Here is a 15,063-nt window from a genome sequence, read left to right as displayed (position 1 = left end):
GTTGGTTAAGCATCTGCCTTAGGTTCGGGGTTGTGATCCCTGAGTCCTGGGATTGAGCCCCACATCAGGCCCCCTGCTCATGCTGTTTCTCGCTCTAATGCTCTTTCTATCTCAAATAAGTAAATAAAATTAAAAAAAAAATAGCCACAAACTTAGTTTTCTCATCAGGCTTGCCAGGTTTCCCCATTGATGAGCCTCAATAGAACAGCTCTCAGAAAACCCACCTGTACATTAGGATGTTTCTTTAAACCCATATTCCTAGCAGCCAAGAATTCTGTGAGAGCAGGTTACCTGCAGTTATTGATACAGGAAATTAGGAACTTACTTGTGATGAGAGATTAGGACTCATCGGGAATGGTGAGGGAAGTGGAATTCTTTGCCAGGTTTAAATTCAGTGAATCAAAAATTGGTTGGGCCTTACTATATGCATGACTCCTGGGAATGGTGTGTTTAGGAAAATGAAGAGGAAGAGTGGTTCTTGTCCTTAAGGATCTTGAAATTAAGGTAGAAAAATGACATTTGGGGAGGAAAAAGTGCCATGTGTTCAATTGTAAACTCATATGATACAGCCAACACCATGTGATAGGGACTATGTGAGGAAACCATCATGATTTATTTTGCTTATTCTTTCCTTTGCTGTCTTGTATTTTATATACCATTTACATTTTAAGCTTTTCTTTGTTCTTGTTTTTTACTTATCCTAAGTGACTTCATCCATTTCCATTGCCTGCATGTTTAGGACCCCAAGTCTACTTCCAGTCACTATTTTCAGAAGTCCAAATTTATATATTCAGTTAAGAAGCAGGATTTACTTTGGAAGAGAAATTAAAATTGTTGTTTTTCTTCCCCTCTGTAGTAGACTCTCCATTAAGCATTCTGATGTCAGAGTTACCTAGATGGGCGAAGGAGTTACAGTGTTTTTTTACTTGAATGTCATATTAAGCTTATCTTCCTTGGTCTAAAATAGCAAAACAGATAATTACCTATTTCTTATTTCTGTTCTCTTTCTTAGTTGACCTTTTCTGATGTACATCCATGCCTTTGCCTCTGATCATTCCTTCCCACAGGCAGCCATAGGATTTCTGTTTTTGGTTTCCTTGTTACTCAACTAAAATTTAGTTGGTCATGTTCCAACCCCTAAACTCCTTAAAAGACCACCTTTTATACTCTTTACACCAACTATAGTCCTTAGAAACATGCTCTGTTTTCCACATTTTAGGCACTTGGCAACTTCACACAATAATTAGCCTCATGCAATTAGAAGTTGGGTGTGAAAGAATGCCCAAAGGGTACTGGTCACTGGGATACCTAATGGAAAACTAGGGTCTGTAAGACTTTGGAGTCTATAAGACTTGTAATATATTGTGAAATGATTTGTGTGACCTGTGTCTCTTAATACTGGATTATGAGATCAAGGCTCAGTTTTTGCAGAGTAGTAGACATTCAACAAATGTGTACTCAGCAAACATTAATTGTATACTTTGTGTAAGACATACACAGTGTATGAGATACATGGATAAAGACATCTGCTTTAAGAGATTTATAATAGAGATGTATAAAAAGGAGCGAATTAAGTGTTACAATGCTGATGGAATGTAAAGAAAACACTAATTCTGATATGAGTGACATAAAGTAATGTAATCTGATAGTAGGAGTGGAGTCATAACAATTGAGTTGGTCTTGAAAAGTAACTGAAATTTTCAGTTCAATTTTACTTGTCTTCAGTCACTGCCAGATGTCTTCCAGGGGGCCAAGTCTTAAGAACCATTGCTATAGAGCTACAAGATCACAGGTACTTAGTTTGCTTTCTGAGTTTCTGAAAGTAATAATTATAAAATTTTTCTACCACTATATCAAATTACACAGCCTGTGGTAGTTATCTCTCTGAAGCCCGCTTCCTGATGACTGATTTGATGCCACACACTTGAGATGAACATATGGTTCTCCAAAAGTTTATCTTCTTGTTTTTAGGATGGCTATAATTCTTTTAAAATTTTATTTTTTTTTCTATAGTGTGTGTGATTGATATAAGATGAGAATAAAGCATCTAATATCTCCATTTATCCTGATATCAGAAATCTTAGTAGGGTGATCTTGGGCGAGTCTTAAGTCTCAGCTCTAAAATGGGGATAATAATAGGATTGTTAAGAGAAATAAATAAAATAATGTACAACAGTTTGGGAACGAATGCTAGTTTTTACATTGTCAATGGGAAGGATTAAAGGATTGGAGGCATCAGAAGTGAAGAGAAGAATGGGAGAGTATGGTAATTGAAAGAGTAAGATTTGTGGTTGAAGGGAGGGATAATAGGTCAAGATTTGCAACTTTAGGTATTCACAGTGTGTTGAGACAACGTATACAATCAGGCTCTGGCATTCCTTTTTCAATGTACTGCGCTGCTCTCTCCTATTGTATGATATGGGGACTAACCATTTATCATTTATTCATTTGTTCATTTATTCATTCATCTCAAATATATATCTACCTATGAATATTTACCTACTTCATAACCAAAAAATTAAATAATCATCCCCTAATTTCCTTTTGCAGATTTGTGTAATCATGAACTTGAAATTAAATCCTTATGTATTTTGTATGTTAGAAAAATGACATATTTTAGGTTGCCCTACTACTTCATCGATCAGTGAGAGATGACGAAGACAGATGCTTAGCAAGACTGATGATTTTTGATGAGTAGCATTCAAATTAGTTTTAAAAATCAGAATTATTTTAAGGATATTTAGGAATGCATGTAGTATATAATATTTATTCATTGATTTATATAAATACATGGTACAAATATTCTTGTTGACACACAGTTAAGATGTTTATGTATAATACATATTTTATATTACCTAGGGATGATTTGGTGGCTTTAGAACAGGAAAAAAAAAATCAAATACAAATGAAAGTCATTAAAGAAAGATGTTCAATAATGATTATATTCTAAAAGTATTAAAATATCCAATCTAGGAGTTTTGTTTAACTGAATTTTCATAACATTTCTCCCAGTGTAATGGATGTTTTCTTGAATTACAAAGGTACTTGGTCTTTGATGAGTTCTTTTAAAATTTTTACTGATAGATGCGTTAACATCAATCATATACTCTGTAGCTTGACAGAGTTGCCTTCTACTCAAGCTATTGTACTCATTCTTGCTTAAATAGCTGGAATTTATGAATTAGTCTAATTAGGATATAATTAGGTTAAACCTGATTTGGGTTGGCAAAAAGCCCTGTATGTATTCTAAAAACAAAATTAATTTTCAAGGATCCAACGTACTTATTGTTAGTTCATAACAATATAAAAAGTTACATAGCATTTTTAAAAGCACACACAAAAGCTTCAAGATAAAAGTAGACATTCATGACATTTATTTTCTGTTTACTGGATTAGGGCACCTTTTCCTAATCTGTAGCATTTAATAGCATTTTAAAAAATGTACTAATGGAAAAAAAAAAATCCAAGCGTGAATGACTGATAAATTCTATTATCTAATGAAATAAAAGTTTATTAAAGATGACTGGTGTCCTTTCGTCCACATCTGTTCAAAACAACATGTGTAGGATGGAGAAGAATGTGGTTTGTGGGAGCCAATGTAGAAAAGGCTATGAATAGTTTAATATCAACCAGTAATTAATGAAGTGTACATTAAAATATTCATAATAGTGAATAAAATATTCATAATAGTGAATATCTACGGAAAACTTACATATGCCAGAAATTGCTCTAAGTTCTAGGGATTTAGCAAGAGACAGCTATTTGTTGCTCTTAGCCCATGGTTGCACACAACAAATTATTTTATTTCCCTATGGACCAGCTAACAACAGGGAACAAGTTTGTAGCTCAATACAAGGCCTAACTTGGTGTTAGGATTGTCTCCAGATATAGTGAAGTTCCCCAGACGTTTACAGTTTTCTATCACTAGTAGAGCTAAACTTTTGATTGACTGCCAGATCACTAAGCTTTTAGTGAAGTGGTCCTGTCGCTATACTGATTGTTGGATGAGATGCCCTTTTCAATCCTGAGGTTCCATGATTCACTCACATTGAAGAGTTGTAGGGAGGGCACTGATCAAATTCCCAAACAGAAATAAAAATACTTATTCAGAAGCTTTCATGTACATGTTCAGTCAATATCTACTCAGTGCTTCTATATACCAGACGCCGTCTTTAAACCTTACGGATCTAGCTTTTACAAAAGGTATCGTGAGTTTTGTAAGATGAGTCTTTTCTTTGACTTCTCTAGTTTCAAAGGAACTACATTTTGCCATCAAAATATACCCAATTATAGAATCTAAAAAAAATTTAAGGGAAATCCAGAAAGAATTAGACAACAAACATAATGCAACAGATAATATGCTTCTCTTTCAATAACTTTTTAAATTGAAATTCACAGGGATTTGTGGTTGTTTCTGGCACTTAGGACAATAGATTGACCTTTTCCTCTATTGTTTATTTAAAATTACTAATTACACTATGATGACAATAATAATATCATTCACTGAGCATCTACCACATGCAAATCATCCTTCTAAATGATTTACATGGGGGCGCCTGGGTGGCTCAGTGGGTTAAGCCTCTGCCTTTAGCTCAGGTCATGATCTCAGGGTCCTGGGATCGATCCCTGCATGGGGTTCTCTGCTCAGCGGGGAGTCTGCTTCCCCTCTCCCTTGGCCTGCCTCTTTGCCTACTTGTGATCTCTCTCTGTGTCATATAAATAAATAAAATCTTTAAAAAAATAAAAAATAAATTACTTACATGGATACAGTTTATTCTTCACAACCATATTGTGATATCATGCAGGTAGTGTATGTCATAGTATCTCTTTTACTGAAGAGGAAACAGGCATAGAGAGGCTTACTAACTTACCTAAGGTTAAGCAGGTAGTAAGAGATAATAGAAAAAAAATTGGCGTATTGCGCTTATTTTCTATCTGCTGTTATTAACTATGTACCATATAACCTTTGTAGATAAGAGAATCTGTCTTCCTAGAATACCGATTCTCATTTGTTGTTTTGCGATTATAATAGATGAGAAGAGGAAGTGGATATAGTAAGATGGAGGAAATTATAGTGGAAGTTCATAAATGTTTCAATAACACTAACCTGGCCGTTCTAATTTTCCTTCAGAGACTCCTCTTCCTATTGAAATGGAAAGTATTTCTTAGCATTCTGTGTAGCTCCTCTACCCTGCTCCTCTCATAATCCCTGAATAGTCCCTGAATATAATCCCTGAGTAGTCTTGTCCCAGATGTGGTTTCTCTCACTAGTCTAAAGTTTTATAAATCTCAACTCTGTGCTTCCAAGGTAAGGCCATTTTCCTTTATTCCATCTAGATCAGCATATCCAACAATTTAGGTAGATTGAGGTTTTGAATTTTAAACTTGTAAACATTTTCTTTTTACCTATAAAATTAATTTTTACAATTAGGGATGATGAGCTATTTCTCTAATTTTAAGAAAATCTACATAATCTTTAGTTAATTTGAGCTATCTCACTGAGATCATAATAAACTAATTATTACTAAGATAAAAATAATGCCCTATGTCAATATAGATTGCAATTTATGTGCATAACAGTCTTCTACAGTAAGTTTTCTAACAAATGTAATTCCCTAAAACATATTTTTAAGTTCAGTTTTATGAAACAATTTTTGAATTTGTTATCAATTTCATTACCAGCATTTTTTTTTTGCCATTTTTAAGAAACAGATACAGAGGCCAACCTCAAATTGTGATGGCATAAATAAGCATTGATTAGTATTTTATGATAATTCATGCAAATAGTTACCAAACCTCTCTTTTATCTAATTAACATGTAATGGTTTGTTGTGAGACTTACATTCTCAAAACATCTATTTCCATTGGAATTTCTAATTCAAATGTTGATATACATCTTCTGACTCCTATTCAAATTTTTAGTCAAAGTGCATTAAAGAATCTGTAGTTGAGGCTTATGATTCTCTTTTACTCATTGAAGTCAAGGGGAGGAATAAGGAATATCACACACTTCATTTATTTGCTGTAGATGAAAACTAGAAATCAACAGAAAGGACCAAGCCATGGTTTTACCACCTACATATACATTCATTCGTTCATTCCATCATTTATTTGACCGATTTAAAAAGTATATGCATAAGGCTAATTGAGATAGCTCTTGTCAAGGAATCAGGGTCATAAATATATTTTTAATATTAAGATCATGTTCACTAGCATTTTCCACATCTCACAGTAGGATATTGGACCCCATAATTAATGAAAAGGTCTTGTTAAAATCTCTTAAAATGGGGCACCTGGGTGGCTCAGTGGGTTAAAGCCTCTGCCTTCAGCTCAGGTCATGATCTCAGGTCCTGGGAATGAGCCCCATATCAGGCTCTCTGCTCAGCAGGGAGCCTGCTTCCCCCTCTCTCTCTGCCTGCCTCTGCCTACTTGTGATCTTTGTCTGTCAAATAAATAAATATAATCTTAAAAAAAAAAATCTCTTAAAATGTAAGTATATTATTAGACAACTAAACCATCTAGAGGTATGCACTTTATTCAGTCTCCTTTGAAACTAAAAGTGTTATAATAGCGCTCCAGCTGATTTCACACAACTACTCTGATTAGCCATTGAAAAGTATTACAGTTCGCCCCCAACCCCCACCCCAGGCCTCCGCAGCTCTGGGGGACACTTCTTCAATAACAGATATCCTGGGAAGCTGAGGCTCCCAGCAGGAAGGGGCCAGGCGCCCCTCAGCACCTGCCCTGCCAGTCCCACCTAGCATCAGTCCCACACGCTGTGGTCATGACAGCTGCAGACAATGGTGGCCTGGAAACCTGCTGCTGCCCAGGCAAGTGACAGTGAGGGCAAGCTTCCATGTGGGGCACTGCTCTCTGTCAGACATATGCCTTTGTGCTCATTGTCAAGGAGAAGGGCAACCACTGAGCGTACTGCTTCACCAGGAAAAGGATTGACTAGATGTAGAACATGTGAGCAGGCATTTTACTGCAATGTGGAGTGTCAGAAGATTGGCCCAGGCACAAGCTGGAATGTTGTTTTTGGGGTAAACTGGAATCTTTCAGAGACTGTAGACTAACTGCAAGGATTCTGGCCAATCAGAAAATCCACCCAGAGAAGACCCCTTCAGAAAAATTGTTAGCTGTGAAGGAGTTTGCATCACATCCCGATAAATCAGACAATGAGAAGAAGAACTTGATTCGGAGTGACATTGCTGCTCTTCATCACTTTGACAGTGATGGCTTCTTGGTACTCTCTGCACAGGGTAACTGTAGTGACCTCACCGTGGAAGATGACACGCTTTCTCGTTTGAGATCTGCAGTGTTTCCTGAGATTGCGCCAATAAATCAGAGTTGTTGCCCCAACATCTTTGTGACCTACAAAGGGAACCCTAGGGGAAGAAAGAGTGTACAGGGTATCAACCCAGGAGAAGAGGTTTTTGTTTTTGTTTTTGTATTTGTTTTACCACGTTACACTGACCTCCTGTACCCAACAGAAGACAGTTAAGAGCAGTTAAGAGATTCTTAGATCTTTACCTGCCCGTGCCAGAATTGTACTCAAAGACAAGGATAAGGCCAAGGTGGAAATCCAGAAGCTCAGCGATTTCCCCCAAAGGCAGAAACTATCTATGACATGGTCAGATATGAGCGCGATGTCATCGAGGAGTTCCAGAGGGCCAAGCACTACAAATCCCCTCGTGAGCTGCTGAAGATCTGTGAGCTCAGCCAGGAGAATATGAGTTCTGGGTTTGAGGACAGCAATGTGTACATGCTGCATGTTATGTACCAGGCCACAGGTGTCTGCTCGTATGTGTGGGACTGGGAAGGAGCCCTGCGATATGGACAGAAAATCATTAAACCCTACTGCAAGCATTTTCTTCTGGGTCCTCTCAATATGGCCTCTCTGTGCTTGAAGCTAGGAAGGCTGTGTGTATAGAGGCCTGGGAACTAAAGCTGCCCAAGAGAAAGCCCCAAAGGCCATTGCAATAATGGAAGGAGCTCTGGCAAAGATCATCCCTGAATTTCTGAAATCCAATGGGAAACTGAAAGCCATGGAAACTATGCCAACATGTTAGTTTTTATTCAAATGTTAGTGCAGAAACCTTTGAGGATTTGAATATTTCAAATCAAACACATCATTCTATCATTTCTATAAAATAATTGGAACAAAAACACTTGCCCTTAAACATTACATGGCTTACATGGAAGTTTGTCTTAATCTTTAATCTTAATTACAAAATAATTTTTGGATGATTTTTTTCCCCTAAGAGGTATGATATGGTTTCATATATTATCATATACTTTGGACAGATTGTGTTTTAAAAATTTGATTGTTGGGGTGCCTGGGTGGCTCAGTGGGTTAAAGCCTCTGCTTTCGGCTCAGGTCATGATCCCAGGGTCCTGGGAATGAGCCCCGCATTGGGCTCCCTGCTCAGCAGAAGCCTGCTTCTCCCTCTCTCTCTGCCTGCCTCTGTGCCTACTTGTGATCTCTGTCTGTCAAATAAATAAATAAAATCTTTAAAGAAAAATGTGATTCTTTCCCCCTTCATTCTTATTTTAATGTTCTGAACAAACCTGAATGATGAAAGAGAATAAAAAAGATTGTGGTAAAAAAAAAAGTATGAGATGTAAAAGGTTACCTGTTTGTTCTTTTTTAAGTTAATAGATCTTATTTTTAGAGCAGTTTAAGGTTTATAGAAAAATTATGCAGAATGTACAGAGTTCTCAAAACCCTTTTTCTCTACTGCACCCTTCCTTGAAGTTTATCCAATTATTAATATCTCCCTTTAGTGTGGTACATTAGTTATAATCAGTGAACCGATAATGATACATTGTTATCAACTAAGGTCCACAGTTGACCAGGGTTCACTCTGTGCTGTACCATTCTGAGTGTTTTGACAAATGCATAACACCATGTATCCACCATCACGGTGTCATAAAGAATTGTTTTATTGCCCCCAGGTTTGGTGTTCCATCCCTCTCTTTCTCTCTCTCGCTCTTTAAAGATTTACTTATTTTAGAGGGGGAGGGGGAAAGAATCAGTGGGAAAGTGGGAAAGAATCTCACGCAGCCTTCCTACTGAGCACAGAGTCTGGCTAAGGGCTCGAAGAGGGGCTCACCCATGGGACTCTATCTCACACACCTGAGACCATGACCTGAGCCAAAATGAAGAGTCCGACACTCAACCGACTGAGCTACCCAGGTGCCCTTGGTGTTCCATCTCTTAATCACTCCCTCTTTTCCTTGATCTCTGTGAACTCCTTGCAAACACTAATCTTCTTACTTTCTATCATTTAGGCTTTTCAAAAATGTAAGATAGTTGGAATCGTACACTGTAGCATTTGCAGACTTGCTTATTTACTTAGCAATATGTATCTAATGTTGCTCCATGTCTTTCCATGGTTTGATAGCTCATTTCTTTTTCTTCCTTTTTTTTTCTTTTAAGATTTTATTTATTCATTTGAAAGAGAGACAGAGAGCACAAGCAGAGGGAGAGAAGTAGAGGGAGAAGCAGACTCCCTACTGAGCTGGGAGCTCAACTTGGAGCTAGATCCCAGGACTTTGAGATCATGACCTGAGGCAAAGGCAGACTCTTAGTCATCTGAGACACCCAGATGCCCTGATAGCTCATTTCTTCTTATGACTGAATAGTATTCCATTGTATGGATATACCAGTTTATACATTCCCCTGTTAAAGGTCATCTTGATTCCTTTCAGTTTGGGGCAATTATGAATAAACCTTCTATTACCCTTTTTACACAGGTTTTTGCGTGGACATAACATTTCTTTTCTTTTTTTTTTTTTTTTTAAAGATTTTATTTATTTATTTTACAGAGAGGGAGAGATCACAAGTAGGCAGAGAGACAGGCAGAGAGAGAAGGGGAAGCAGGCTTCCTGCTGAGCAGAGAGTCCAATGCGGGGCTCGATCCCAGGACCCTGAGATCATGACCTGAGCCAAAGGCAGAGGCTTAACACACTGAGCCACCCAGGTGCCCCTGGACATAACATTTCAATTCATTTAGGTAAACATCTAGGAGTACAACTGCTGAATCATATGGTAAGACTATGGTTAGCCTTGTATGAAACCGTCAAACTGTTTTCCAAAGTGGCTGTACCATTCTGCATTCTATCAGCCATGAAAGTTCCTCTTGCTCTATACCTGCGGTGTTTTGGTTTTAGGCATTCTAATAGGTATGCAGTAGTCTCATTTTTTAAGATTTTCAACTTCCTGATGATATTTGATGAGCATCTTTTCGTATGCTTATTTGTCCTCTAGATATTTTACTTGGTGAGCTGCATGTTTAGATATTTTACTCACTTTTTAATTGAGCTATTTGTTTTCTTACAGTTGGGTTTTAAGTGTTCTTGGTATGCTTTGTATACACATCTTTTATCAGATTTGTGTTTCATAAACATTTTCTGTAGCTTTTCATTTCTTAACAGTGTCTTTTTCAGAGCCGAACTTTTTAATTTTAATGAAGTCAAAATGACCAATGCTTGCTTTGGTGGCTCATACTTTTGGGGTTGAGTCTAAAAAAGCCTTCACCAAACCCAAGGGCACCAAGATTTCCTACAGTATTATCCTTTAGAAGCTTTATAGTTTTGGATATTACATTTGGGTCCATAAAGGATGTGGGGTTAATTTTTGCATAGGATGTAAGTCCCATGTCTAGATGTCTAGATTATTTTTTGCATGTGTATGTCCAGTAGATGCAGCACCGTTTGTTGAAGAGTGTCCTGTGTGTATTGAACTGTCTTTGCTCCTTTGTCTGAGGTAGGTTGACTATATTTGCACCAGTCTATTTCTGGGTTCACTATGTTATTTCATTAATCTATCCGTCTATGCTCTTACCAATCCCACACTGTTCTGATAACTACAGACTTATAGTAAGGCACGTGGCGTTAATTCTCTTACTGTTCTTCAACTTCAGAATTGTGCTGGCTATTCAGATTCTTTTGCCTCTTGTATAAACTGTAGAATCAGTTTGTCAGTATCCACAAAGTAACTTGCTGGAATATTGTTTGTTATTTCATTGAATCTATTGATCAAGTTGGGGAGAACTGGCATCTTGATGATATTGAATATTCCTATCCTTGAATATTGAACATCATTCCATTTCTTTAGACCTTTTTTGATTTTTTTCATCTGAGTTTTACAGTTTTCCTCATATACATTTTGTACCTGTTCTTCTGTGCTTATACATAAATATTTAATTGCTGGGGTTGGTTTGAATGTAAATGGTGTTGTGTTTCTAATTTCAAATGTCAGTTATTCATTGCTGGTATATAGGAAAGAAATTGGTTTTTGTATATTAACCTTGTATCCTGCAGTCTTCTAGAAACATTTGCTAGTTGGTTCTAAGAAATTTTTTTTGGTCAGTTCTTTCAGATTCTGTGCATAACTAATCATGTCACTTGTGAGTAAAGCCAGTTTAATTTCTTCATACCCAAACCGTATGCTTTACTTCCTTCTCTTGTTTTATTGTGTTCATGAGACTTACAGTATGATATCCAAAAGGAGTGGTGAGAAAGACACAGTTACTTTTTAAAGAGAAAAACATTTTATTAGTTCATGAATATGATAGTGGAATCAGGCAATATAACTCCATGTTAGATTAAAATATAAACATTAAATCAGTAGGTAGCCAAACGTCTTGTAGAAACATTTTAGAGAAAACCAATTCACTCTATAGACAATAACTTCTGACCAACATAGTGGATCAAAATGAGATTCTTTTTTTTTTTTCTATTGAAGTCAATGTCCACAAACCACACACATCGATTGAATAGGGGGACCCTTCTTAAATCAAGTACAGGGCCTCCAGAGGAGTAGAAAGAAAGAGAAAGGAAGAAAGAATGAATGATCCATGAACAGTTCCCTTCCACACACACGGGAACATGTAAAACATGTAAGATATTTTCCTATTTCCTAATTCAGTTTGATGATAACTCATTAAAAATAAAACCAAACATGTAGTGAATATTATGGAAAGAAGTAGAAGGAGAAAGGAGAGCCAAAGAAAAGGGGAAAGAAAAAATTTTTTTAAATCATAGTTACGGACTACCCGGATTCCACTGCTGTATGAATATTTTTTAATGAAAAAAAAAACACAAAACAACAACAACAGAAGAGATGAAGAATAGAAATAGAAAATATGGCATACCAACCTGTTCACAAAATGAATGCACATGCACATTTATTTGGCACTGAGGTTTCAATCACATTATTAGTCACAAGTTAATGGGGGAGACAATTATAGTGACACATAGACTCACCAGAGGGGAGCATACATTTGGAGCAACAGAGGAAGAGGGAAGATAATAGACATTTGGAAGATAAACACCACACACACACACACACACACTCTCTCTCTCTCTCACTTCAAAGCTCCATACAAAAGACAAATGCATACAGCCAGCAGAGAGAAAGATACGACTCACAGTAGGAATCACTCTAGTACTTTTTATTACATAAGTGGTTTTGATTCTACATGATTCATTTGGAAACATGGATGAACTTGAAATCTTAATTTTATGACAACACAAGAAAACACAAGCCTTCTGAAGAAGTTCTGTGTGTGCATGTACAAGTATGTGCCCACCATGCATGGTTGAAAGACATTTTAAATGGAGCAACATCACCATCTTGTGGTGTTTCGGAACAAAGGCTCTGCTTTTTAATGACCTGAGTTTACACAGTTCTAGGGTAAGTACAGCTAACTTGATTATTCATGAGAATGGGGGAAGTAATTACAAGGAAATTGAATCTATAACATCTCAACACATTAAATATTTTCTTTAAAGCAAAACTACTTTAATGGAAGAGTTACATCAGCAAGGGGTAGGTTGCTTACTGCTTAATAGCTTGTTGCTCCCTCCTCACCTTCCCTTACCAACTGCAGAACAAGAACCAAGAAGATCCATCTACGTAAATTTGTATCTAACTTTTCTTAAATTAATTGGCGACACATTTCTTTTTGTGTATTGTAAGTACTCTGGCTACTTTCTGGCACTCTACAGTGTAATAAAACAGAGGACCCCTACCCCGCCCTCCATTCCTTCACCACCCCAATGCTTACTTCGCTAAAATTCCTTCCTGAAGAGGATCGGAACCTTTTCAGCTACGTGTAAAATGGGATAAAGGCTGTAAAAATGCATGTTTAGAATGTAAATATAGTATCTGTTCTGCATTTGACATTTTTTATTGGTGATACGGCTCTTTAGCATGCGAGATTTTATTTTTAGTCGAGCTAGTAACATTCACTAAACTGGCTCTGATGTGTTCAAACTGTGTAACTAGAACATAAAAGTAGGGAATATGAGAGACAATTCCTATTCATCAGATGCTTACCGTCTCGTTGGGGATGTGGACATACACACAGGAAGCACACTAAAAAACAACAACAACAAGGCATCATGATCCCAGGGTCCCCGGATGGAGGCCCCACTTAGTGGGGAGTCTACTTCTCTCTCTGCCCCTCCCTCCCTCTGGCTCTGCTCTTTCTTGCTCTCTCTCTCTCTCAAATGAATAAAATTTTTGAAAGAAAATTAAAAATAAATTAAAAAAAAAACAAGATAACACATAAATAATTTTGAAATGCCACATCACATTTTGCAGTTCTTCCCCTCCCCCCATCTTTTGCCTATTTCAACTGACCTGATAAACTCACTGAGGAGGAATTCGCTAGGCACTTACTATTTCCATAATCCTTGGTGACATAAAAGATAAAAGTAAAAGGTATTGGAAAAAAAAATCAAGGCTTTTATAATCTAGTTGGAATGACTAATAAAAAAATGTCTTAGAGAATGTAAATGCCCATAGCTACACATAATATACTGAAGTTATGAATGGAAAGAATGGGAGTTTTGGGGTTTTATCTGGTTCCTCATTCACATTTTAAATACATTTTAAAATATGAAGATAAGATAAAGAAAATTCAGAAATTACTGAAGGAAAAAATTCATAATACCACTTTATTAGCCCAAGTCTTTAGTGTTTTGATGTGCAATAGTATTTTTTCCCATCTCAAGGTTTAGAATCCTTAAAAACCATTGTGTAGGAGCTCTGTGGCTGAAGAGCAGAAGATCGTATGTAGAAATTAAAACAGGGTAGCTAAGGTCTTTACTTTTTCTTCCTCCAAAATCAAATTAGAAATACTTAGAAGTGAATCTGACAAAAAGGCTCAAGTCTTACAAAATGAGGAGAGAAACATAAAAGAAGCCTTGATTAAGTGGACGTTCTGGGGTGCAAAGTCATAATATTGTAAAGAAGTAAATTCTCATATTAATCTACAAATAGAATACAATTGCCATTGAGACTCCAGCTTTCCAAAGTGGTTCTAGAGTTAATTTCAATAATTAAGTATTAAAGAAGTGCTAACATTTTTCCTAAAAAAAAAAAAAAAAAAGAAAGGGAATGGACAAAGTTGACTATACAATTAAAATTAAAATTGCCTGATGCTGGCAGAGGAAGAGAAAGAGCAATGAAACGAGAAAGTCCAGAAACAGGTAAGTTATGTAATATAAGAGTTTTGTATATGATGAGAGTGATATTCCACATCAGTGAGGAAAAAATGAATTTGACAAACACTGTTTTGGATAACAATTGACACTACTTTTAAAAAGAAATGAATTTAGATTCTTACCCCATTCCATGCATCATCCAATTTGTGGATAGGTCAAAATTTTAGCTATTAAAAATTGAAATAATAAGATTACTGGAAAAAATAAATGAATAATTATATAAACTGAGAATGGTAGACTTCTCTAAATGTGACCACAAAGATAGAAACCAGCAAACAAAATTTGGTTGATTTTCTTAACTAATGTTTAGTATTAGTTGAATGAATAAATGTAAAAAAAAATCTGTGAACTTTTTGGAAAGAGAAATGAATGGTGAAAAATTATAAAATGTAAAAAAAAAAAAAAAGAAAAATTATAAAATGTATAGAAGGCCAATTTATTCTAATGTCTTTCACACAAAAGATCTTTTCTTTGCCACAAGGAGGCAGGCTGGAAGCTACACATGGAGTCACCCTGCAAAAGCCTCATGGGATGGACAGAGGA

General features: G+C 36.4%; 1 pseudogene across 1 annotated transcript; it reads left to right on the top strand.

The window, feature by feature from the left end:
- The first annotated feature begins 6,800 nt into the window (after nt 1-6,800).
- On the top strand, nt 6,801-8,017 carry LOC309840266 (N-lysine methyltransferase SMYD2 pseudogene; annotated as a pseudogene). The gene has a single exon. The product of its transcript is annotated as an N-lysine methyltransferase SMYD2 pseudogene (transcript).
- Nucleotides 8,018-15,063: the final 7,046 nt, after the last annotated feature.

Source organism: Mustela nivalis, assembly GCF_964662115.1.
Source record: "Mustela nivalis genome assembly, chromosome: 9".
In the NCBI taxonomy this organism is placed as follows: Eukaryota; Metazoa; Chordata; class Mammalia; order Carnivora; family Mustelidae; genus Mustela; species Mustela nivalis.
The sequence above is the reverse complement of the archived record's forward strand: the minus strand, read 5'-3'. Positions and strand labels throughout refer to the sequence as shown.